Source organism: Caloenas nicobarica, chromosome 1, assembly GCF_036013445.1.
Source record: "Caloenas nicobarica isolate bCalNic1 chromosome 1, bCalNic1.hap1, whole genome shotgun sequence".
NCBI lineage: Eukaryota > Metazoa > Chordata > Aves > Columbiformes > Columbidae > Caloenas > Caloenas nicobarica.
The window spans coordinates 93,009,545-93,034,626 of NC_088245.1; the positions used below are offsets into that span (position 1 = coordinate 93,009,545).

Here is a 25,082-nt window from a genome sequence, read left to right on the forward strand (position 1 = left end):
CTAAGTTACAGAAATAAACAATTCAGCAAATAGGTTTTTTATGAAAAACCCATGCAGTGAAACAACGTTGACTTCTTTCCACTAAGGTGATATCACCATCTGAAAAAAAGAGAGAAAAAAAAAAAAGACCAAAACCAGATAAGAAACAGCAGACTCTACTTTTCTGCTGCTGGTTTACTCCAAGACATGTCTTTCTCCAAATAGAATTTCCCAAGTAAAATTATTCTGGCTGACACTGGTCACCCACAGGTCTGTACTCATATGTACAACAATAACTCACAGACAACGTAATATAAGGGAGTATATCTTAAAATGCCTTCACCTTTTGCTACGATTTAGTTCTACAGCAAGCACTGCCTAACGCACAAGCACACTAGGAAAATCCCAGCATATTCTCATTGCCAATATAATGTAAAAAAAAAAAAGATATATACAATAAAACCCATGACTTCTTTTTGTGTCTGGAGCCCAGACAGTCAAGTTTAGATAAAATGGTCTTGGACCTGTCACTGATTTATGTACTAATTTGAAGCCAAAAGAATGGGTTCACCAGTCTTAGCCTAAGCCTGAACAGGGACACACTTTTCGGTTTTGCTTATGAACTGATTCATAAAGATAGCATAAAATCCAAAATACAAGGTGTGGTCTTTTCCATTCATTCATGCACTGTCCAAACAGAAAAGTGGACAGGCAGCCTGAGGTGGAAAAAAATTCAGAATATAAATCCCAGCATCTTTGTGACAAAGGACAAATGGAAGCTGCAGCATTAAACTGGATGTTCAGCTTCCACATTATCATCCATAATTGAAACCCCAGCTGAATATCTGTGTTAGGCAAATTTGTTGATTAGTTCCTGGTGTCAAACACCTGAGTGAAACGCACTGATAAGTAGAGAGGAAACAAACCCCTGCGCAGTCATATGCCCTGTTCTGATACATCTTAATAAAGGAAACCCTTCTCTCACTGCATCGAAGAGCGTGAGAAGCACGAAACATTTCAGAAGGAAGCGCTAATCTCAGCCACTCTTCAGCACTTCACAGCCCTGGCAAACCCAGGCGACCGGCTGCAGCTGCTGCCTCCGACTTCCACGCTAGCGAAGCAGCTGGGAAAGACGCCTCCCGCTCCAAGTTCTCGCTCGCGAGCCCTGAGGAAACAATCCCAGTTTGAGCCTCTGAGGCGTGGGCCCAACAGGCAATCTGTGAAATTAGAATTGCTAGAAATGACCTTGTGGCGAAGTTCACAGGGCCTAACGCCAGCCCCTCGCGATCTGGCGCTTCCTGTTCTACTTCAGCCAGCGTCGCTTGTGTTTCCATCTCCTCCAAGGCTGCAAGGGTGTTTGGGGATTGCTGTTTAACTTCAGGAAATACAGGAAACCTCGGCCCCCTCAAACACCTTCACTAGGAGAAAATGCAGCAGGAAACAGAGTTGGCTTTTTTGGTGTTTTGTTGTTACTGTTGCAGCCTTTTAAGACTCAAATCTCATTCCCTCCCAAATACTGCCCCATGATACATGTGTGGTACCTAGAGCGAGCCTCTTTGGTCTCCGGCTGACAGAGGAGGCTTCAAATGATTTTGCCGTCTCTGGGCACGGCGCGGCCATTCCTGGCCTTAAGACAAACATCCAGGCAGAAAAGAATGGACGCCAACCCTGCGCTAGTAACTAAGCAAACTCATCAAGAAACAAACACCACACCACCTCTGTCCAGATATTTACACTGCACTTTCATCAAAACTTCTCATGGAAATTCACTGCCAGGTAGTAAAATCAAAAGGTTTCACTTATCTACTCACCTTGAAGGCACTTTTTTTCAATTTATAGGTAGGCATACACAAGACAAAGATGTATTTATGAATACATACAGTATAATTTTTTTAATTTTTTAATAACTTTATATACTAGTTTAATGTAAAGACTGGAAAAAGACTAATAACCTAAAACTGAACCTTTGTCATATGGTTGGTCTTCCTACAAGACACAATTTCCACTGCTTATTAAGCCTAATTTATTCACAGCATTGTAACACATAAGTATTCCTTTACAGGATGGAACTACAGTAAGACTGTTTATTTGGGACATTTTCAAAGCACCTACCACCAACATTTTAATAAGACAACCAATTTAACATAAGTAAACAAGCTTGCGTAAGAAGTAGAGAGATTTTGTGGAGTGAAGAAGGCAAAGGACAGTATCAAACTGCTCCATTAATAAAAGCCTCTCTCATCCCTCAGGTGGAAAGCCGTAGACCTCATTTAAGAAAAGGTGGTGGTAGTGTAGGGCCAGAGAAAAGAAAGAAAAAAGAGGACCATGCAGGAAGCACACTGGTAACACGAGATCAGTCTTGTTCTTTTCTGGAGGGACAGGGATTTCATCATTTTGCCCTTCTGCTATTTCAGTACACAGTGAGCAGTCGGAGCTGGAGATGAGCTGGTCGGATCCCTGCTGCCTTGGTGTGCCCTAGCAAGAGCATCCCAATCTTGTGTCCTCCCCTCAGGCTGTCTCGCACTTTCTGTCTTTGTCTGTCAGACCAATTTAAGATTATTCACAACTGTTGCCCAAAGGAAAAAAAAAATGCAATTATACTTGAAATTGATGCTTGAAATGGGGAGTGCCAATAGAAAATGTTGCCAATGTACTTAATATTTTTTTTTCTTTTCCTAGTCGATTTTTAATTTCAATATTCAAGAGAAAAAAATGAAGCCTTTACTTCAAAAGGCATTCATTTTTTAATGCCAGAAAAATTGGATTACATTGGCTTTTTGAGGTGAATACGAAAGCTTTAGTTTCAGTCAGGTTGAAAATAAAAGGACTAGCACACAAAGTCTTCATAGAATCTGTAATTTCATCATGGGAGACAGCTATGAACAGCACTTGCTGCTTCTCAACATTTTTTTTCCAAAAACTAATGAATTTTCCCCTCACAAGGGGGAACAATGCAAGGGGAAATAGATGCAATGGGCCAGGAAGAAAAACATTTCGGCAAACTAAAAGTGAGTAAGGGAAACTTTGACAGTTTCTATATACGTGATATAAACTGTACAGCAGGGTTGTCTGGGTTTGCTCTTTAAGAAGGTCTCCTCAAGTCAGATGCCCAATATCTGTTGAGCCTGGTAACCCTTGTGATAACTTCAACCTGAAATATTATTTTAAAACTGTGTGCGGTCTGATTTCAATCTCTTTTATTTGAGTGGGAGCCACACTGATGTTATTGAAGTCACCTACTGGTAAGAGTTTCAGGACTACCGTTGTCCTCATTACTGTATGAAAATAAATTTCCTTATGCTGTAACTGATGAGTCTGTCTCAGAGACAGAGAGCAGGGAAAATTATTTCAGTGAAAGAAAAACAAATGTATGTAGCAATCTATGTTACTGCTAAAAGAAATGTTACTGTCTTTTCAACAGTAAAGCGAATTTCAGTTCTGTTTGACTGATCTGTTTGAGATTAATACATGGTCCTAATTAAAGGTTAAATGATTAATTTAAATTTGAATTAATTTTAAATTAAAATATAAAGTTGTTAGTAAATAGGAGCATTTTAGTATTCAGATCCTGCAGCCGCAGTACACAAAGTGATATCATCAATTCCCAGCCATAAACACCAACTAACAACCTGAGCCATTGCTGTCTGAGCAGAGGACTTCCCAGCCCTGGTACTCCTGGCCTGACAGGGCCCATTTCCCTGCACAAGGTCAAAGCAACTCTTTATTTGCAAAATGAGCCACACTCGCTGGTCCTACAGGAACTCCAGAAGCTCTGCCTTTTGTGCTCTGAATAGAGCTGCGATGCTCCGAGACAAGGCTCAAGCACCTCAACGCACTGGGAGCGGGTGTACAGCCATGAAACTGGGTGTGCAACAGGCAGCGTCCACCAAGCAACTGAGTGTTTCCTCCAGTTGTTCCTCTGCTGTTCAATAAAACAGCCCGGGGGTGAAATGCCACTATGACATTAAGCTACAGTTTTGGAAAAGAAGGGAATTCAGTCATAAACCTGTACAGCTCACCGATACCTTAACCTTTCCCCATCACGTGCAACACAGATGACAGCAACCCTGGAAAAAACCTCCTGTCCCTGTCCCCTGCAGAGAGGGCAGGGAAGCATCCCCCACACATGTGGTCCCTGTTAGAGGGGCTTTGCAAGCCGTTCCCTGTGGAAATGGCATGCCAATGAGCAGCAGCAGGGGTCTTTATGCTGGACCTGAAGCCACGGGATGACCTTTGGCTGTGCAGGTGTGTTGGGAAGCGAATGCTACTGACTAGCTCACCTCGACACCCATGTAGACCCTTGAATCTTTGCCAAGTTCTCAGATCCCTTTTAAAAGCATTTGTACACCTCTTTTTTTTCTCACTATGCCTACTACGGTCATGCTCTGGAGATGCCAACAGCGCTATGTTTATCACCAGTAACAGGATTGCACATTCACCCACCCATACATATACACGGGCATGCAAAATGAGAACTAACAGAGCTGACAGCTTGTGAAAACGGATGGCATAACAAGTAGCATAGATGAACCTTATAAAACTCTCAAAACCATTTTATTGCCCTTGGGTGAGTCATTTCTTTCCCTTATACTTGTTTATACCTTTGAGAAACAACAAAAATGTGAAAATTTTGAATAACTTTAAATGAAGATTTCAAAACTGTTCATTTCACACCTTTGTCACAAATCATATCTGGCCATACATGTTACTCTTGCTATATTAAAAATAACACTATATAGATATGGAAAAGTTCTGGTTCAGATATATGGAAATGAAGGTAAAATTCTGCTATGAGTCATCCTGCCCTCAGTTTGTATCACATGTCATCCACAACATTGAAAATGTCTCATTTTTTCCTCTCTTGTTCACTACAGCACCCCCACGCAGCAGGAAACAATGCTTTATAATGTAGCTTTCATCCAAAATCCCTTGGAGCAGGGAAACCATCTTCAGCAGCTCTCATTGTCCATTAGTATATGAAAAGCCAGATAATTTATGGTATTACATATTTATACATCCTCTCTCTCTCCTGGGCCTCTAGGCACCTTCTTGCAAACACACTTAGCCCAAACAGGCTTCTAAAAATTACAGTGTTATTTTTCGATTCTTATTTCCATTGAACTTAAGGCAAGCTTTTTCTCACCAGATCCAAATATACGGTAAGATACCACTTAATGGAGTACGTCTCAAAGCTAAGTACTACTCCTTACAGTAGAAACAGAGGTAAAAAGATGAATGTCACAAACACTTTGACAAGTCCCTGTATCTGCTGAGGAGGAAGAAGAAGAGGAGGAGGAGGGAGGGGCAACCCAAACGCTTTTCAGCAGGTGGGGATCCCCAGAAAAGGCTACTGCACAGGCAAAGCATGCTTTCTTTTTGCTGGGATGTGGTGCTGGCATGTACATGGACTGTGCTCAGGGGAGGAGGGAAATAGGATTTAGACAGACTTTAGCGAGGGTTAAAAGCCCTTGTCGAGATGGATCTCGTTACTGTCACGATAATAATACCCCTAGGAAGAAGTTAGGACATTGGCTGTCTTTTATTACCCATAGAAGTCTATTCTGTTTGTTGGGGAAATAAAAACTTAAAATTATTCTTAGCATTCTTCGTATTCTTATATTGTCTTACCTGTCATCTTCAGCACACTATACATAATACCTGAAATAATTACAAAGCAGGTAGCGCTGGGACCAGCAGCAGCAGAAACTCAGTCATTTTTGCTAAGCTTTATAATCAAATCAATAAAATCTCACATTGTATTTTCTGTGCCCAAGACATATTTTTTACTCTGAAAATGCAGTCATAAAATTAAAATTTGCATTTTAAATGCTAAAGTGAATTCCCACCACTCCTTTCATTATTAGCTGTGCAATAGCTCTGGAAAAATGAAACTGTTTATTACTGTAACTTATCTTTTGGAGGAAAACCACTGCAGAAGGAAACATGCATCGTGTACTTTTGCATCTCTAGACTGGAAAATACAGTAATTACAGCCAAAGCTGTTGACAGATTTGAAGAACTACTGCAGCTGTCCACGGCTAGAAGATATCAACAATTAAAACCGGTACAATTTCTTTCCAATCACTAGGCCACCTCCAACAGTAAACTGTCAATAATCTGAAGGCTCAGGAAATGCTCTCTCTCCTCTCCACTGTTTCCTACCCCTTCAGCCTTTGTGCCAGCAGGATGGACTGTGCAGTCTGCATGGCAAAAGGATTCAGCGCCACGTGACACTGAAATACATCTAGAAAAACACTCTTCGGAATGAGCACTTTTCATTTTTCACACCTGAAAGCTGCTACTAGCACAAAACCTATATTCAATAGTATTTAATCTTACTCATGAGTAAATTTTTGCTTTTTCCTCCCAACTTCATTTTTTATAGCGATCTGTGACCTTAACATATTTTAATCAGATGCCTTTTAAATTGGCTTTACTCCCAGGTCAAGTCATTCAACAGAAACAATTCCTGTTCTTTGTTTAATAACTGTTACTGGCAGACATATTAATTATATGTACATAAGAGATAGCTTTATCCTGAGGGAATAACACTGCACCTTTCAACCGCAGTCTGTACTAGCTCCACGTTATGCCTTGCAGGCTTCTGTATCTCTTCTTATGAAGTGCATTACAGTTGTGATTGCTAACAGCAATATTGTCGAAAGCGCAATGTCAAAGATAGGTCTAAAAACCAGCATTACAGCAAAGATGTTCTCACTTGTGGGTACACGAATACATTGCTTCAAAACGCATAAGACATTTCAGCTTCTTTGCAGTTTTGGGGAAAATAAATCTTTCATTAACAGGAAAACATTGAGAACCACAGCCTTGGTTCAGAATTAAAACAAAATAAACAAAGTTCTACTTTAATTCTACTCATACTTAGTGAATACAAGTATTTAAACAGGGAATTTAATAAATCCGTGTTTATAAGCACTGTCTTTCACTTTCCCTAAGCAAGATGTTTTTCTGAAGCAGTGTCTGGACACACTGGGATCTATTAAGCTATCATTTTGTCAAACAAAGAAATTCCATGTTCTGGGTTTTTTTAAAAACTTAATTTAATCCACAGAGAGATGAAAAATAACATCCTAATTCAAGAAGCATTGCAAAAAAAAAAAATCTAAATTAAAGAAATACCAGGAAAACAAAACAAAACAAAAAAAACACACAAAAAAAAACACCCCAAAAAACCAAACCAAAACCAACCAACCAAACAAAAACCCCAAAATCAAACCAACAAAAAAAAAAAAAAACACCCACACAAAAACCCCCCAAATACCAGCATCAACTTGAACAAGAAAAAAAAAGGTTGTACAAACACACACATAAGAAATCTGGAAGTTTTAAATGACCATTTGGCAAGGATAAAAAGGGCTAATCTTCCTTGAACTAAAATTACACTATGGACTCCTCAAAGGCAAACTAGATGTAGGATCCCAACAGCTTCAAACAATAAAGGTTTTCTAGCAGCAGGCTGAGAGTGCCATAAAGGGATAACCATGGTACCGCTCTGGTTTAGTCTTTCCTCAAGCTCCCTTCTTTATGCCAGAATTTAAAAAAAACCCCAAACACATGAAGAAGAACAAACAAGCAACCCCCCACGCCTCACAGAGCAAACCAAACAGACCTGGTAGACATGGCAGCCTCTGTCCCACAGGACATGAGCTCTTGGGAAGATGATTCCTCTCCAGCTCAGTAGAAAAAACAAGACAGTGCCTGGTAATTCTCCCAGGCTAGATTTAGCTAATAAGTGAAAAATGACTTTCCTAACCTGGAGATGTTTATATAAATTCCCTGGGCCTGAACCAGGCCAGATTAACAGGTTAACAATATGGAAGGTAATATGAATAAAGAACAACAAATGAGTAAGCATACAGATTACATCTAGCCCTAGCACTTACCCTGGTGTCCATCTCATATCTTAAGGCAGCACTATATGAAAGTGCAAGAGAAAGGCGCATTTGTCATCCCTCATTATCTCACTTGCACCCCTACAACCTAGATATTATTTCAAACACCTAGAAACCCAAGGTTCAATATATTTGCTAATTTATTTTTAATAAAGTTTAGGGTTGTACTGTCCTTCATGTAGAATAGCCATATTTTTTTTTTTAATTATTGGTCTCAATGAATTTCTCTGACATTCCTCTCCAGTCAAGGTGGTCAGCATGAAGTGAAAAAATATATTCTTCCTTCAGTTTACCTTCAGTTTACCTTCAGATTTGACAGCCATTTAGCCAAATGGAAGTATCCTTGGTTTTTATTATGAGACAGGGAAAACAGCTGCTCCTGATGTAATCTCTCTAAGCCATTCCTTACCTTAGATCTATCATGAACTTATCTTCTCCGTGGTGAACAATCACAAACTTTTCAATCAGCTTTCACAGGAATATCTTCTATGTCTTTGGTTATACTCATCTCTAGTTCTGCAGTGTCATTTATCAGGTGGTAAATGCTCTTAATATTTTCACAAGACTCCTGATGAAACAGATTGATTTATATTTTTTTATATGTCTATATCGGACTATATTTTATCTCTCAGTCTCTGTTTCTAACATATTTGGGGCTTTGTTTTGGTTTTTATTTCTAGCCCTCCATTGACCAGGCTTACCTCTCCAGCTGTCTGTGTCAACGCACATATCTTATGCCGAAACGGTTAATTCAGATGTACGAAAACTCTACATTTTCTCTGTCAGTGAGGGAAGATAATTTTGTATTTACTGAGCCTGAATGTTCTTTTGCAACTTCCCTCTCTCGTTAACACATATAGGAGAGTGCCGTTGTCCCCATTTGGCAGGTGAAAAAATTAATGCAGAACAGGCTCTGAATCAAATGTTCTTTCTTCCACTGACAACTCCTAATCAAAATGGTGCCTGGTGGGCTCCGTGATGTTACAAAGAACTCAGCCCAGCTCCCCAGTGACATAGGTCCACTACTGCAATTAGCACAAATTAGTACTTTTGTTAGTAGTCTCAGCAGAGCTGTCAAATTAATTGGAAAAGAAATTTAACAAATGCCTTTCTCCTTAGAGATATTCTTGCGGGTCAGGGTTGAGGCATATTGGCTGAGCAGTGTGGGAGAAGCTTGTGTTCCTTACACCTTTGCTGAACTTGTTTTGTTGATAAAAAGAGATGACTTTTGTTTCTGGAGCTGTTAATCAGGTACCTGTCACAAGCAGCCCACTGACATAAAAAAAGACAATCAATTTTATAACACAGAAATATTCCAGCTGCTGGTAAAAAAAAAAAAAAAAAAAAAGGCTCAATTAATGGCTAATGTGGCCAGTGGCTAGAATATCTATACATTCATTGTTCATGAACTTTCACTTTCTCACACTGCAAAGTTAGTTCATTTGGTTTATCTCTAATTTGCAGAGCTGTCCAAAAGATACTGCACTGTTTCCCCTATTTTAAGATATTTCTGAATTCAGCCACTGGAGGCAAGATACTGCTAAATGCATTTGTCTTAAGGTTCAGGAAGCAAGCACTGGAGATGCTATACTGTCCTTCCTCACCAAAAAAAAAAGCCAAACCGAACCAAAACAACAACAACAAAGTTGGCATTTTTAAGCACTCAGATTAACAGCAGATGAAAAGCTAAAGTTGTGCTGCTATGCCTCATTCAATGAGAGCTACTGAATCCCTTACTGTTAGCTTCGCTGCCAATGACTGACATATGGCTGCCCGAATTCACTGGGAGGTGGTGCTGGGAAAGGGAAGCTCTTAAGAAGAGAAATGGTGCTGCAACAGCAGGAACTTAAACCTGTCTGAAAAAAATCCTATGGTTTAAACTGCTGTCATTACTTGCTGACATAAGTCTGGGATGTAATTTAGTGTGTCAGAACAGAGTCATAATTTGTAACAGCATATAAGAAACAGCCACTGCTTTGCTAGTTATGCTGTTAATACCACTTAATGGGCGCATCTACATGAGTGTTTTAGTTTGGATCTGGAGAGCACTTTCAGAGCAAAACCGTGGTTCTCCCCTCTTGCCATGATCTGGTTCACACAGTAAAGTGTCTCCAGAGCACACAAATAGGTACAGCAGATGATGCACTCCCTGCTACAGGGAAGTCTACTGGACCTGAATAGAGATACTCTGGAGTAAAACATGCTGAAATGTTTATGGTATTGACACAGGGAGTGGAGCATCTCCCATATGAGGAAAGGCTGCCCTCAGCCTGGGTCCCTTTAGCTTGGAGAAGAGGAGACTGAGGGGTGACCTCATCAATGTTTATAAATATGTAAAGGGTGAGTGTCACGAGGATGGAGCCAGGCTCTTCTCGGTGACAACCAATGATAAGACAAGGGGTAATGGGTGCAAACTGGAACACAAGAGGTTCCACTTAAATTTCAGAAGAAACTTCTTCTCAGTGAGGGTGACAGAGCACTGGAACAGGCTGCCCAGGGAGGTTGTGGTGTCTCTGGAGACATTCAAAACCCACCTGGACACATTCCTGTGTAACCTCACCTAGGTGTTCCTGCTCCGGCAGGGGGATTGGACTAGATGATCTTTTGAGGTCCCTTCCAATCCCTAACATTCTCTGATTCTGTGATTCTATGATACCAAGTACTTAATGCACTTTTCCTATTTGGCCATACTACTTGCTAATGTAGACTTCACTCACGATTACCAGTTTTCAAATATCTCAATGCAGTCAGCATTGCTAAAATGGTCAGGTATTTCCACAAGAACAAAGAAAAAGCCCCGGTAATGGAAAAAAATAAAGTATGATTTTGTTATTGGAAAGCCATTAAACATATAACCGCAAATAAACAGACATTATTGTCTGTATTTTACCATGTTTAGTAGGATGTGAAATAGGCACAAAGAGAGGTTTCAGTGATTACTAAAGAAAGGCTTTAACCAAGAAGGCGAAAACATTATGGCTTCTTCATCATCATCACAACCTCTCTCCTTCATGTGCCTTTTTCACTGAGTGTATTTTCATCCTTCCAGTGGAAAGCCTGAAAATTAAACAGTTACAGCCTCCGGGGACATCTGCACGCTGACAATCTTCTCACAGCTGAAAGGAAAAGCCCAAGGCTTTTGCAAAACTATCTAACCACTCAAGTGCAGTATTTATACATTGTTTGCTTTAGCTTTTATCTGGACTTCCTTGGTACTTTGCCTTTTTAGAAGAGAACTCTTAATTACTTAACATGCATTTTCTATGCATGTATTTAAAATGTCTAGCTTTGCAGGGTAAGCAATTATTCACTGAACAAAAACCCAATTAAATGTAAATTAAAAAAAACCCCACAGTTCAGCATTTTTATTCACTAGCCTGATACTTGTGTGAATTAAAGGGGGGTAGAATCTCAGCTGCTTAGAAAACAAAGAATCTGATGTATTGCATTTTACATAGTATTTGCTACAGAACTGAATCTCTCCTTATAGTAGAGAAGCTTTACGAACACTAACAGTAACAAGAACTCAATATTCTTCAACAGCATTCACTTCGCAATGCAGAAAATTCACTGGAAGGGAGAGGAAACTAAGTTTCCAGTATTGCATTCTGTCTACATTTTCTCAAATCAAATGATAATGTGTGCTAGTATAAAATGCCAAACATTCAATTGATGGTTTTCAATTCCACTGAAGCTCAAGACTAGTAGCAAGGTAATACCACTGCATTTTATGGGGAAAAGAACTGAATAAAAGCATTAAAATATATTTCATGAGTCTGCATTGTTTTATACAAAAGATTTTGCTGCACAGACATGATGCCATTTTCTGACTAAAGGAAGAACATTGTAAACACAAACTATTTAACTACACAATTGTTTTCGTTTTCATTTTTCCACTTCTAGCTTTAAAAATTCAAAAGCAGAAACCAAGGAGGCTGAAAGAACATACAAACCCCTCAAAAATTGAAAGCATGTAGGTAAATCCACCAAGAGGTAGGAAATGCTGCATCTCTTGATACCAAATGATGGAGAAGAAGGGTTGTGGTGGTTTCCTACCGATGGCTCTTCCTAATACTATAGGAATATTCCCAACCATTACCAATAGAATCCTTTGGAGCTGGATAAGACTGTTGAGCCACAGAGTCTGCAGTTAAGTTGAAACTATTTTTCTCCTTCATCTTGGAAACAGGGAAGTCAAGTTATGGCTGGTTACTTTGCTTATCAAAAGTCTAATCAGAGTTCTGTTTCTAAAAGATGCATTTTACTTCTTCTGACCAAATCAAGTCATAAAACCCGATGGCATGTTTGATAATGAAGTAAATTATATGGTAGGATATTGAAATAAAATTGAATCTTACTGGTCAGGGCAGTCCATTGCTGTCTAGATTATAGGTGATATATCATCACAGTGATGTATATAAAACACAGGAAATTGTTGCATATTAATAGAATAGTAGTTTAATCAGTCCTCTGAAGAATAACCAATATATTCAAGTACAGACATATTTTGATCTGATTGTAACTGTAGTAAAAGGCCTATATTTTATCATTTAATAAAAGCCTTTTAAACCTTCTATTATGTGCAAAAATTAAAACAAGTTACAACCATAGAGAGTAGAGTAAATCTCAATATAATGAAAAAGGTTTTCTTTCTTGGCTGTCACATATTAAGTATTTGTATTTATTTATATTATTTTAAAGAACAGAAAAACATCTGGAAGGAGGCACTCTGCACACTCTAAACTTACAGCCCAATAGTACAAAATAGCACATAAAACCAAACAATATCATGTTCGTTGTGTCCATGAGACTGGACACAAAATATTTGCTTGTTTTATTGCTAACTGAAAAATCAAGTTAAATCAGTTCAGAAAACTGAAAAAAATATTATTCGCAGATTGCTTTTAGCAAAACTACAAGAAAAGCATACCTAAATCCTCTGTTCCTTTTTTCTTCTACCACCCTGTGTGCCACACAACAAGAAACTCTCTCCCTGCCCTGATTCTCATAAGTTTCATTGCAAAGCCTGGGGCATCCAGAGGTTCAAGACAAAGCACAGGAGAATAGGAAAAAGGTTCCTGACTCAGTAAGTGGTTAAGTCTCACATCCATTACTAACCATGTGTATTTCTGAGAACTTAGGACTGATAGATTGATATCTACACCTGAGGTAAAGGCTTCCTGGTCACAGCTGGAGCTTACAGTCCCATCCTGGGATGCTGTGTCCATCATAGGCGGGAGCCAGCTCCTAAGGCAAACTGCTGCTCTGGTGTAGCTCATCCAGAGCCTGCTCAAGGATGCCAGCTTGAGAGAAGACTAGACTACTAGAAGAGCTTATTTGAAATGTGCCTTTCTGCAAAGCCATGGTTCAGCAGATCAGGAACTCTCATTTCACGACCAAAACCACAGAATAAGTGTGTACATCAATTGTAAGCATCTCCTATTCAGTGTTTCTCCTAGTGGCTCTGTTCTTCAGACAGATGAATCCAGTTAGTTGAAGTATAATAGAATTCTCACAACAATAAATGTAAAAACATCCATAAACATGCTTTGCAGCCAATATAAACCTCAGTGCCCATGTAAGTCTGTAAAGGTTTTATACATTTTTTTCACGCTCCTTTCCTTGATGTCTGTGTTGTATGTCAGATTATAAGTATAGAATGAGCAATTACAATAGGTAAGTATAACTGTATTTTGAAGGTACTGTCAAAATGCATTACTGAAATGCCATATTAGAGCATAACTAATCTGAAATGATCTTCCAGTAACATGAATGTCACTAATACTGTGGTCTGTGGTACTGACATCATGAAGTACAACTAAGACAGCTTTCCACAGATTTAAACCTGGAACCACAGATTCAACATCATGCCATAGCATCTGATGGAGCACTCACATCCTCACCTGGCACCAAGAAAATGGCACACACAACCCTTCATTTCAGCTTGTTGCCATCCTATAAATGAACTGTGCAGTGAACCTCCTTTGGACTGCTGTCAATACTGACAAAATTCCCTTAACTGAATAACGTATGGCTAGCAACATATGGGCAGGTAGCTTACTCCAGTACCATCACAATCTTCTCCACTGTTCTGTACCACTTGCGACAGGGATTATGAGCTGCTGCATTCAGGAACAGATGGTCACCAGGGACACCGATTTGCACTGACAGGGAAGACAGTCACTTTCAGATACCAACTATACTTCACTTTCTAACTCATCCCTAAGAAGGAAAACTGCTTATAGATTAGGACTCACTGTCAGGGAATATTTTGCTATTTTCCCACTTCTTCTCTCAGTTACAGTGAACACTGGGTTAAATGTGTGTACAGCAAATACTTGAAATAGGCTAGCAGCAACAGGCCTTGTTATTCTTGATGAATAATGTAACTTAAGAGCTGTAATACTTACAACTGATTTAATAGCTGCCAACAGTCCCAGTTTAGAAAAGACTGATGCAATGCTTGTAAATTTGTCTTGAATCATATTAATCCCCCCTGCTGCTACCCTGCAAGCAGTGGGAAATGTTACTGCCCTGCCTGCTCAGTGGCACCCTCCTTTTGCTTTGCTATATCTGTAGCAAGAGTTCTCTTACTCCTATCCTCAACTTTTCAGAAGTTACTCAGAGACTGATACCACTGCAATCAATTCAGTATGAGACTCTCACTCAATTTAATAGGTGGCCACTTCCAAAGTTCAGAAGCAAAGATTAAACTCAGTGGATGATCATGGGGAAGAAGGAACAGTACTTCCCAGAGTTGGCTCTTCTAATGAACACAGAGGGACACATGGAGCACTTTCTGCACATCCTACAATTCTTTCAGTCTGAATCTTCAGGGGAGAAACATACTTATCTAAAATTCACCAGAAGAAACATCCAGCTGCCTAATGGCCAGGGGCAGAAATGCTAGACTTCTGGTTTGTAAGATGATTTGTACCTACCAATTTTTGTATATCCACGCTACTGACATCTCTGAAATGAAAGCTGGTTTCACAGACACATGACTTCTTAGAGAATTGAAACTGCTGTTACTAATTCTTTCTACCCTCTTGAAAATATCAGTTGTTAATATCACATTACCAAATCCTAGATTTGCATTTAATACTGTAAATCCTCCCCTGCTCCTCTGTACATGCACTCTCCAAAGTCTCCATAAGGTTTGGACTTCATTTTTATCTCATTATTCTTACAGAGTCTTTTCTCCATCTTTTACAACTGTGGCACAACAAAGTTGGAATAGCAGTTAGGGCTCAGCTAGTAGTAAAGGAACTTGTTCTAGAAAAAGCATCTTTCTCCTAAAACTCCTGGATTGCAATGTGCTCACCTCACAAGGTTAAAGCAACATGATTCCATCCTCTGCAACACTTCCAAAATGATGGGGGAGGGAAAATAAAACTCTCAGACATTAGGAATGCTTATCCATGGCGGTTTCATTGTGTATGGCTAATGTTCAACTATTTTTAAAAAGCTGTAACAGCAGCTATTACTGAACAAAACCAACCCATTTTCCCCTTGCATCTGAAACATGTGGGACAGGATACAGCGGAGCTCCCTCTCCATTTTTCTTTACCCTTTGACAAATTCAGGTTTTCTTGCAAAGAGAGCTTTCTCCAAGAAAAGATTTTTAAAAAGAAACTTGTGGCCCTATCTGGAGCCATCTTTATTAGGTAGTTTCCATCCCAGAAAAGCATTGTACAGCCAAAACAATTTCAAAATGACAATTTTAAGCAAATGATAAGTTGAATTTTCTACTGGACCATAAAAAGAGGGAAAGAAATATTAAAGGACATAAAGAAAACGGTAGAAAATAATCATAAAATAACAATAGGAGGAGAAAGTAAATATTTTTCGTGAGCATTTTACCCATCTAATTTCTATTCTTTTCAAATAAACCTACTACCTCAACAATCATTTGATCTAAGATACCATGGTCCAAGTAAAAAGTAGCAGCTGTGTGCAATATCTAAGTAGTATCCTTCCTAACATACAGGAAAAAAGTTACTATGATATTTTCGTAGCCAAATATTCTATGAATTCTGGATGACTAAAATAACTCAGTTTTACAAGAGCTCTTGAAACAGTTCCATCTTAAGCAAGAGGAGAGTTGGCCTGGATGAGCAATGAGGAGTCCGTGTGATTATTGAGTCTTCATGTTCACTAAATTTAACATTGGCGCTTTGGGGATGGACTCCCAGAGAGGAGACAGGAGAGGGACACTTAGACACTGACGAGTTCAGTGGCGAAAAACTTGGAGTGACAACATGGTTATCTAATTGTTCATAGCAGGCAGCAGCAGTTTTAAATAGCAAATTAATATGTTTCGAGGGTTATGCAAAACAAGAATAATTTATGACAAATTGGTATCAGAAGCACTTCTAATTAGCCATGATCTGAAAAACCTAAATTCTCATTAAAATAAATTGGAATTACATTTGCTTTTACCTAGCCTGATTTTTACTGCAGGAATGTTGAGCAGCAAAAAGATATTAGAAGGGGCCTGGCTTTGTCTATAGACTTTATCTCTCTAGTTATATACTCGAGACTGGGAAAATGAACATACGAAATGATGGAAAAGTTATCAAAAAGTTATTATACAGGCCAGTCTTTTGTCCACACATAGAAAATAGAGTCCAACTCTGGGCCCAAGAGACCCCAAATGACTGATCAGCTACTGAAGCAGTGAATTAGTTCAGAGGTGGATAAAGAGAAACGAAAACATAAAAAGAAGAAGGGTGGCTGGGGGGACAGAACCTCTCCTCTGGAAAAATGAAAAGGTTTTTCCAGGGGTGACACCAGTGAAAGGCAACATGATCAGATTATAAATGATAAATAACGAGTCAGCATGGGAAAACTAGGTAATGTTGATGTTGCCTCTGGGAGGAGACTGTAAGTCCTCTCAAGATACCTGCTTGCCCATTTCGATGGCCCTGCAGTAACGTCCTCCCTTACTCTCTCCCACCTCAAGACAGGGCCAGGAACTTCTTGGATGGGCCTTTAAAACCAACCAGAAAGAAATACTTTTGCATCATCACATATTCACAACCAACAAGCACCTGAGATTGATCACTGTCAGAAAGAGGACAACAAACTAGAAAACCACTTGTCCCCATCCATTCCACATGGTAGTCCCCAGATTTTCTAGAATTACACCAGTATAACTGGATAAAGTACGTTTTTCTCTTTCAGCAATTGCTATAGAAACATCTGTATATCAGTTTTTTTCTTAGCTATATTTTTGTACTTTAATCTGAATTGCATTTTTATAGCCAGCAATAAGACCACTTCTCCTTAGCAGCAGCTGAAACATAATCCTAATGGATACATAATAAGAATTATTTGTAAAATAAATAAATAAGTCTTTCAAAAACTCACCTCAAAATCCTCACTTTTTTTTTTTTTTTTTTTTGGAGGGGGAGATGGGCATTGGCTTGGGCTATGTTTAGAAGTAGACAACAGAGTTCAAACATGACTGACTAGCCACATTATAAGAGGTTATCATAGAATCATAGAATGTCCTGAGTTGGAAGGGACCCACAAGGATCATGGAGTCCAACTCCTGTCCCTGCACAGGACAACCCCACAGTTCACACCATGTGTCTGAGGCCTTGTCCAGTCTCTGCTTGAACACTGTCAGGCTTGGGGCCGTGACACCTCCCTGGGGAGCCTGTTCCAGTGTCCACCACCCTCTGGGGGAAGAACCTTTTCCTCATGTCCAACCTGAACCTCCTCTGGCACATCTTCCTGCCATTCCCTGGGGTTCTGTTGTTGGTCACCAGAGAGAAGAGCTCAGCGCCTGCCCCTCCACCCCCTGTGAGGCAGCTGCAGCCCCATGAGGTCTCCCCTCAGGCTCCTCTTCTCCAGGCTGAACAAACTAAGTGACTTTAGCTGCTCCTCACACGGCTTCCTCTCCAAACCCTTCATCAACCCTCCACCACCAGCCCTCTTCTGGACACTCTCCAGTAGCTTTATATCCTTTTTATCCCGTGGCACCCAGAGCTGCACACAGCGCTCCAGGTGAGGCCGCACCAGCGCAGAGCAGAGCGGGACAATCACCTCCCTGCCCGGCTGGCAACGCTGTGCTGGATGCACCCAGGACATGGGTGGCCCTCTGGGCTGCCAGGGACACTGTTGGCTAAGAGAAATAGCAACTGTATTTGTGTATTTATTTTGCCTGGTATAAATAGGAGACTGTAAAATGCACTTGTATAAGCTTCTGTCATCGCTTACTCTAGGCTGTAGGCATGGCAGATCGTCGTCCTTCCTCCATAGAATGACTTATTCATAGAACCATTTTGGTTGGAAGAGACGCTCAAGATCATCAAGTCCAACTGTTCAAATCATAGAATCATGGAATGCCTGGCTCAGTAACTCCAGTGCACAGCTAAGGTCTAAGAGAACAACCACAACCAGTATTAAACAAGATCTGCAAGAGGTATCATCAGATCCAAAGTAATTCAGCCGTGTTCTGTGTCCTGTGTTGAAACATTTAATGCAATTTTATTTTGGTTTGCTGATGCTAATCACATTTCAGGTAACTACAAGGAAAAGATGGACCACCTAAATGTGTGTATTAACCTATTTTAGTCCCATGACTGTAAATCTCTCTGCATGTGTTTTACTTAACAGTTGTTTATATCAGCTTACCTTAAATAGCTTCTTAATCAATTCCAGTTAAAACAAAATTAGCCTGAAATTAAGCCAGGATCTATACAAGAGCAGCACTAGCTTAAATAAATCAATTTCAAACAACAGTCTCACCAAAAGCTACACAGCTTGCTGATGCACTAAACAAGAATATCCACACTAAATCCAAGTTAAAGTTTCTTAAATCAGAATATTGTCCACGTATGTGTTTGCAATTATCTAATTAAGCTGCTCTCACTAATCAGGACATCAGCATATCGAATGGAAAATCTGGATGTGAACCAACAGTTTACTGATAAACATAGATCAAAAATCTATACTAAAATACATATTACAAAATGACTGATCCTGGCATTTCTAAAATTTCTGCAAGAAAATTCCAACACACACTGGAAAGAGGTCAAACACATAAAAATTCTGCAGCAGCAGTTTAATTATTTAATTCTCAAACTTTAGGACAGGAGTACTGAGTCCCATCTTGTCCTGTTTTTCCATTCTCATTGTGTTTCCACAATAGCATCTAAGGACTTCTCTATTTTTTTTGCTTTGCTTTCTTTACTTAGTTGAGCATTTCTTGACTCTTCTTCCTCAGGTCAGAGCCACACTCCTGTGACAACTCTCATACAACCAGTCTGCCCTAAGCTGGTCAACCTAGTCTGCAAAATAAACCACATCAAAACATCACAGTTATGTTCTCATTATGTTTTCCTTTTTGTTTCACCTGTGCCATTACATTACAAGAATAATTTTCTGTGATTTTTCTAAAGGCTTATTATCACATAGATACAGCAGAATATTTCCCTAATTTTCCAAAGAACAACTTTTAATTTTCCTTAGAGGTGCTGACTAGGAAGGATTTCCCAGTTGTCCTACAAATGAGATTTTCAAATTACAGTTCCCCCTAATGTGCAAGTCACCCATGTAGCATTCTTTTTTTCAAGCTTACTTAGTGCTTTATTTCCTTTAACATCAAGTTTGGTGAATGTAGCTGTTTCTAGCATAACTTCTAATTTGGACAATGATTGATTTCTGTTAGCTTTATCTGTGATGCTATCTATCTATCTATGCTTGTTAACTCACATTTGCCCAGACAAATATGAATATATATATTTATTTACTTGTATAAAAATACGTTTTTTATATATATATAAGGAGAAATGTATAAGTACTAATAAATAAATGTGGTAACATCAGCTGTGGAAATTTCTTATTAGGAAGAATAATGCATATACTCCATTATTTACTGCTTTATATTCCTAAACATAAAATACTAGAAACTTAACACAAACATTTTAAGTGTTAGTATGCTGATTTCCTTCAGTTATCTGCTGTTTAATTAAACATAATTGTTTGAGTATCTGAGATACAGAATTGCCAGGCATTACTAAACAACCTGTGGTACTGTGAAGAAATTTATGTTCTCTTCCACATAAAGCTGATTCAAGCAGCAGGCTACCAAACATATTCCTATTTCAGAATAATCTTTTTTTGGAGTTCAAGATTTCTATTATCCTAAAATGAGAGAAATTGCCTACTGAGTTCCAGCCCGTTCCATCTCTTTAGAAATATTCATTCATTATACAGCTCTGAGACCTACAACTCCTGAGGCTGAAGGTTGCTGCTACACATGACTGGAGCTAGGCACAAGCAACGCAAAGTCCCTTTGTATTCCCACCCACCGATTTTGTGCCACCAAGATTAAGATCTAACAGAAGAAAAGTAATAACAACATTCTCTGGTTCATTTTACTAGTGAGTTTTGGTATTCATAATGAATGGGAGAAGAAAAAAAAAATAGAGAGCAAGAAAGAGAAAGGTGATGAGTTATAGTGAGCTGCTAGAATTTTATTTGAATAGAAAGGATTTGACACGTGAGCCATTGAATAAAAAAGAAAATGGCCTTTGGAACATCACTGCCAAAATACAGTATAAGAATCTGCATGGAAAATATTTCCTGAGATAAAGGGGTAAGCTAGCAGAACAAGCACATGCATTGACTAATATGAAAATAAATATGACCACATTTAGAGACATACTGGAACATCATCAAGGCAGTCTGAATTCTCCAAGGACCACTAGGCAACTCCAAGGATATTACCGATACTCATAAAACGTCACGGGTTAATGCTATTGCAGATGTGGCAAACACAGTGGACGAGATTAGATAAATGGATTTAAAACTTTGGTAAGTCCATATGGGACATTTCAGAGAAATCAGGGCTGCAGAGAGAAGACAAGCTAACCAAAAGCAGACAGTACTAAATAAGGTCATAGCTAGCCATGCAATGGGATACTTCTGCAGAAAAAAGCCAATACAGGATTGGTATGTAGAATGATGTGCTGATTCAAGATCATACTTTTGAACTTCATGCAAAAGTAAGAATGAAGCTATGACTGGAGCATCTTACATACTCATAAAAACTTTTAAAAATACTGTTGTATTAGGGAGAACACGGTGACATTTCTGTTTTGAAGATGAAGAAAGAATACTCTCCCCAGGCATGCCCAGTCTTTCACCCACTATGCTGGAAGAATTTGGTCCACCTACCCATTACCTGGTGGTGAAGTGAATGCGTACAGTGATTACACTAAAAATGCCCACTAACTCTGTCCAGAAAAGCATCCCGAAAATGTCAAGTAACAAAATGCTATATTTGTTTAGAAAGTCAGATTTTTTCTAAAAGTGGTTTCAACAGCTAACCAGAGAAAAAGAAAAAAACTCCTAAAATTTAGCATATTTCATAAAAGCCTAGGAAGTATTCATAAAATGTGAGGCAAGTGCAAGAGAAAAATGCCTGTAGTCAAGCAACTAAAGCCAACATCTTAAAAGATGAAAAGGAAACTACTAAAACAAATAGTGTAATGATTTGGCAAAGGAGATTCTGAGATCACCATTTCAAACAGGGGTTTCAAGGCTGGATGTGACAAAGAACTACTGTAGAAAACTAGCACTACTATCATGTAATAACCCAAAGTTCAGTATGACTCCAGAAGCTCTTTTTCAGCTGTAATATATCTGACTCTTACTTTCAACCTTTGCCATGACATGATTTTGTTATAAACAAAGAAGTGTAATGACCTTGCTCCCTGACAGCCATTAGACAAGCAAGTGTAAGCACCAAATGCTGAAACGTAGTTATGACCCACATCTTGAGAACACGTGTTCTGAGACCTTGGAGTCTCCTCTTGCAAAATATAATTTAAATGACTTGAACAGCTTTGTTTTTACCAGCTAAAACTCAAGTGTCTTGGCAGAGTGGTTGAGAAACATTGCCGCAGCACTTCCCTACACTAATCCTGGCATGAGCAACTGTTGTTAATTCTTTGCTTTCCTAAGAACTAAATTCATTATTATTTTAAATAGTCATTGCAGATGCTGAACTGGTGTTATTCATGCATGCACAGAGAGATGAGGGGCCCTCCTTTTGCCCAAGTGATACAACTGCATTGAGAGTTAGTATCCTTCAATCATGCTCTTTAATCCTAACATTCTCATAAATAAGATACTTCAGACTCTTACCAAAAAAAAAAAAAAAAAAAAGACTGAAATGGATTTACATGCATATTTTAAAAAAGATATTTTAAAGATAGATTTCAGATTGAGCAAAGCATTATCTACAGTCCACTATTCATATTTTCAGAGAGGACAGTGAGATCCTTCAAAGTTTTAACTACCAATATTAAACTAGACAAAAACAAAAGCAAAAAAAAAGTTACAAAACCAGAACAAATAAATACTGTGATAGAGTCATGTTAATTACACTAGCAATATTTTGTTTATCTAGCTGTGGAAAGGTTGGAGAAATTCTCTCTCTTTCTCTGATTATTTATTTATTGTGTGTATGTTTGGTAATCCTAAAAAAAGGTATCAAGGTAGCACTACAAGCAACTCCAAATTCTTTATTTAGGGCTATATCATAAACAAGCCAATCTTTTAAAATTAATTCTTTCATTTAAAGTAAACATTCTCAAAAAAGACAGAGAAAATTAATTTCATTTTTTATGTAATAATTACTTATTACATTGCCGCTGTACTTTAGGAAGAGGCTGCTACGATGCAAGTACTTTTGAACGAGTAATTTGTAAGCAGGTGGGATGTAATTCTTGCAAACAGGAGCAGAAGAAAAACAGCAGCAGAAAGCAAAAAATTAAGATAAAAAGCTCAACCACCCCCAAAGGAGAGAATAGCAATCTTCAGCACAAAAGAAATGCTATTAAGATGCAATTCCCGTTTTAAAAATGAAGTGTTAAATAAAGCCATTTTTCACTGCTCCATGACAAGTCTATAGCTTTTCTGAGAAATTATGCAGCGGCTTTTTTTGTGGTACTGAAAATTGAACAAATTTTCCAAAAAATGAAGGCATCTTACCTTTTTGACATGGGAAAAGAAACCCCTTATTTTACTTACACCATAGCTATACTAAACATTTGGAAACACAGAATCTGAAAGTTATACTTTCTGCCTCTATAAAGAGAAAGTTAGTCAAACACTCTACCATAGGGAGATATTTTTCTATTTATGAGGAGTCAACAGGGACCTGCTGGTAATACAAACAGTCATTTTGACACTTTAACATGCCATACTGATGTGTTCCTTTAATTAGGTGGTTTTCTCCTGCTAGTAAGTAGCATCCTCTTGAGACTGCTGCTTCACTGTCTGTGTGCCCTTTGGATTGATGAAGCCACTATTTGATGAATATCTGGACAAAAAAACTCTTTAGATATTTCTTGCTTCCCGTGCCACCTTTCCAAAAACTCAGCACACCATCCTGAATTTAACCCTCACATGCTGAGCATTATTTTAATCTATGATCAAAGGTTTCACAGAAATGGTGCTGCTGCTTTGATTTTCTAAAAGCTGAGATAACTGAATGCTTCAACTTAACAGCCAAGAGACATTTTGACAGGAGCCACTAACTTGCATAGAACGGTAATGAGTTGCTGCCTGTTACTGTCCACTCTGCACAAAAACACAGTGTAGGTGATCAGCAAGACAGAAATGCAGTTCACCTTACCGTGTCATTTAACCATTTTTTCTTTAATTTTAAATATCAGTCATTTGAAAAAAATAAAAACCAAAAAACCAAACAAAAAAAACCCCGAACAAAACCACAAACCCAACCCCCTCCCCAAACCCAAACAAATGAACAAACCAACCCAAAACAACTCTGTAACTTGCACAGTTGCTGCTGAATACTCAGCACGGAAGCACTGCAGGACTTGTCCCTTCCAAACCAGCTTAGCTGGATGCTGTGTACCATTTGGGGTTCAACATCTCTTTCTATCCAACAACCAAAAGCAGCACTGAGCACAACCAAAGCATTGCACTCAGATGGCCAGAAACATGGATGAGCAGTGCCGGATAGCTGCAATGAAGAGGGTCAATTAGCAAGGGTCAGTTAACAAGGGTCAATTGCTGCCTTCACAGGTCCCGGCTCAGCGTACGACGGAGACATATCTCACGCTGAAGCTCTGCTTGTGTAAGAGACAGCAATGCCAGGCTTAGGCTTTGTCCTTGATTGTATCAGAGGTTAGGAAAAATGTTAAGGTTGAAATTACACGCAGAAGTAGCTCTTTTTATGGGATTTCTTGCGGCAAATAAATTAACATTACTTTGAGTGCTGAGTGGTGCTATAAGATAACCAGAGTAATTGAAACATTAAAAAAACTGGAAATTTCACAAGGCTTTCCATCATATAGTTCATTTACTGAAGCACTGGCAGGTGCCAGTATTCTTCGGTTCCTACTCCTTTATTTAGTTTCAGAAATAAGCCTGACTAAAGAAAGTTGAACAGAAGCAATGGTGTGGGCTGGAAAGGCTTTATAATTATACTAGAGGGAAACAGATGGGAAAGCGCTGACTACGTATTCCAACATCTGAGATTACACTATATCAAAAAGCTGCCCAGCCTGGTGTGTAAAATAGTGAGAGAAAACTAGCAAAGTTTATAACAGAAGCATTAGTGTTGAGTGAGAAGAGCAGTCTCTGATTTCTTTCAGTGTACATCAATTAAAAAAGCTCATCTCCTGAGACTTACAGAACAGAGGGACCTTAAGTGACAACAAGTCTCTACATCCGCCCAAGCCCCCAAAAAAAACAAAAAAAACAACCAAACAAAAAAAACCTCAATCAAATTATGTGCCTGTGGTTCAGCTCAAATGTCAGCACATTTGTTAGGATTTTACTGCCAGCCATCTCCAATTTATCTCTACTGACTGGGCACCGAAGCTGTCACAGGGCATATTGTAAACCTGCCCAAAATACATCAAACCTCTTGCGAAACAACAAGAAGTTCATCAGGAGAAGAGATATTTTCATATATCATGCCAGTCGGGCACCCATGTCACATAAATCAGTCCAAATTTTTAGCCATGCAAGACAAAGTTTCTTTCTTTTTGCTGTCAGTAAGCGACAGAGTTATAAAGTGCAGGAAATGATCCTTGCACATAATCTCATGCCACATTGCACTTCAAGGTCCTCAGTTAGTGGTTAATAATAACTCTTCAGCTTAAGTACCTATATTACCTAAAAGTTATCTTCAACGTG

General features: G+C 38.9%; 1 protein-coding gene across 4 annotated transcripts in view; it reads right to left on the bottom strand.

The window, feature by feature from the left end:
• The window catches only part of EPHA3 (EPH receptor A3), a 245,289-nt gene that overhangs the window by 89,102 nt on the left and 131,105 nt on the right, over positions 1-25,082 (bottom strand). The window lies entirely within an intron of this gene.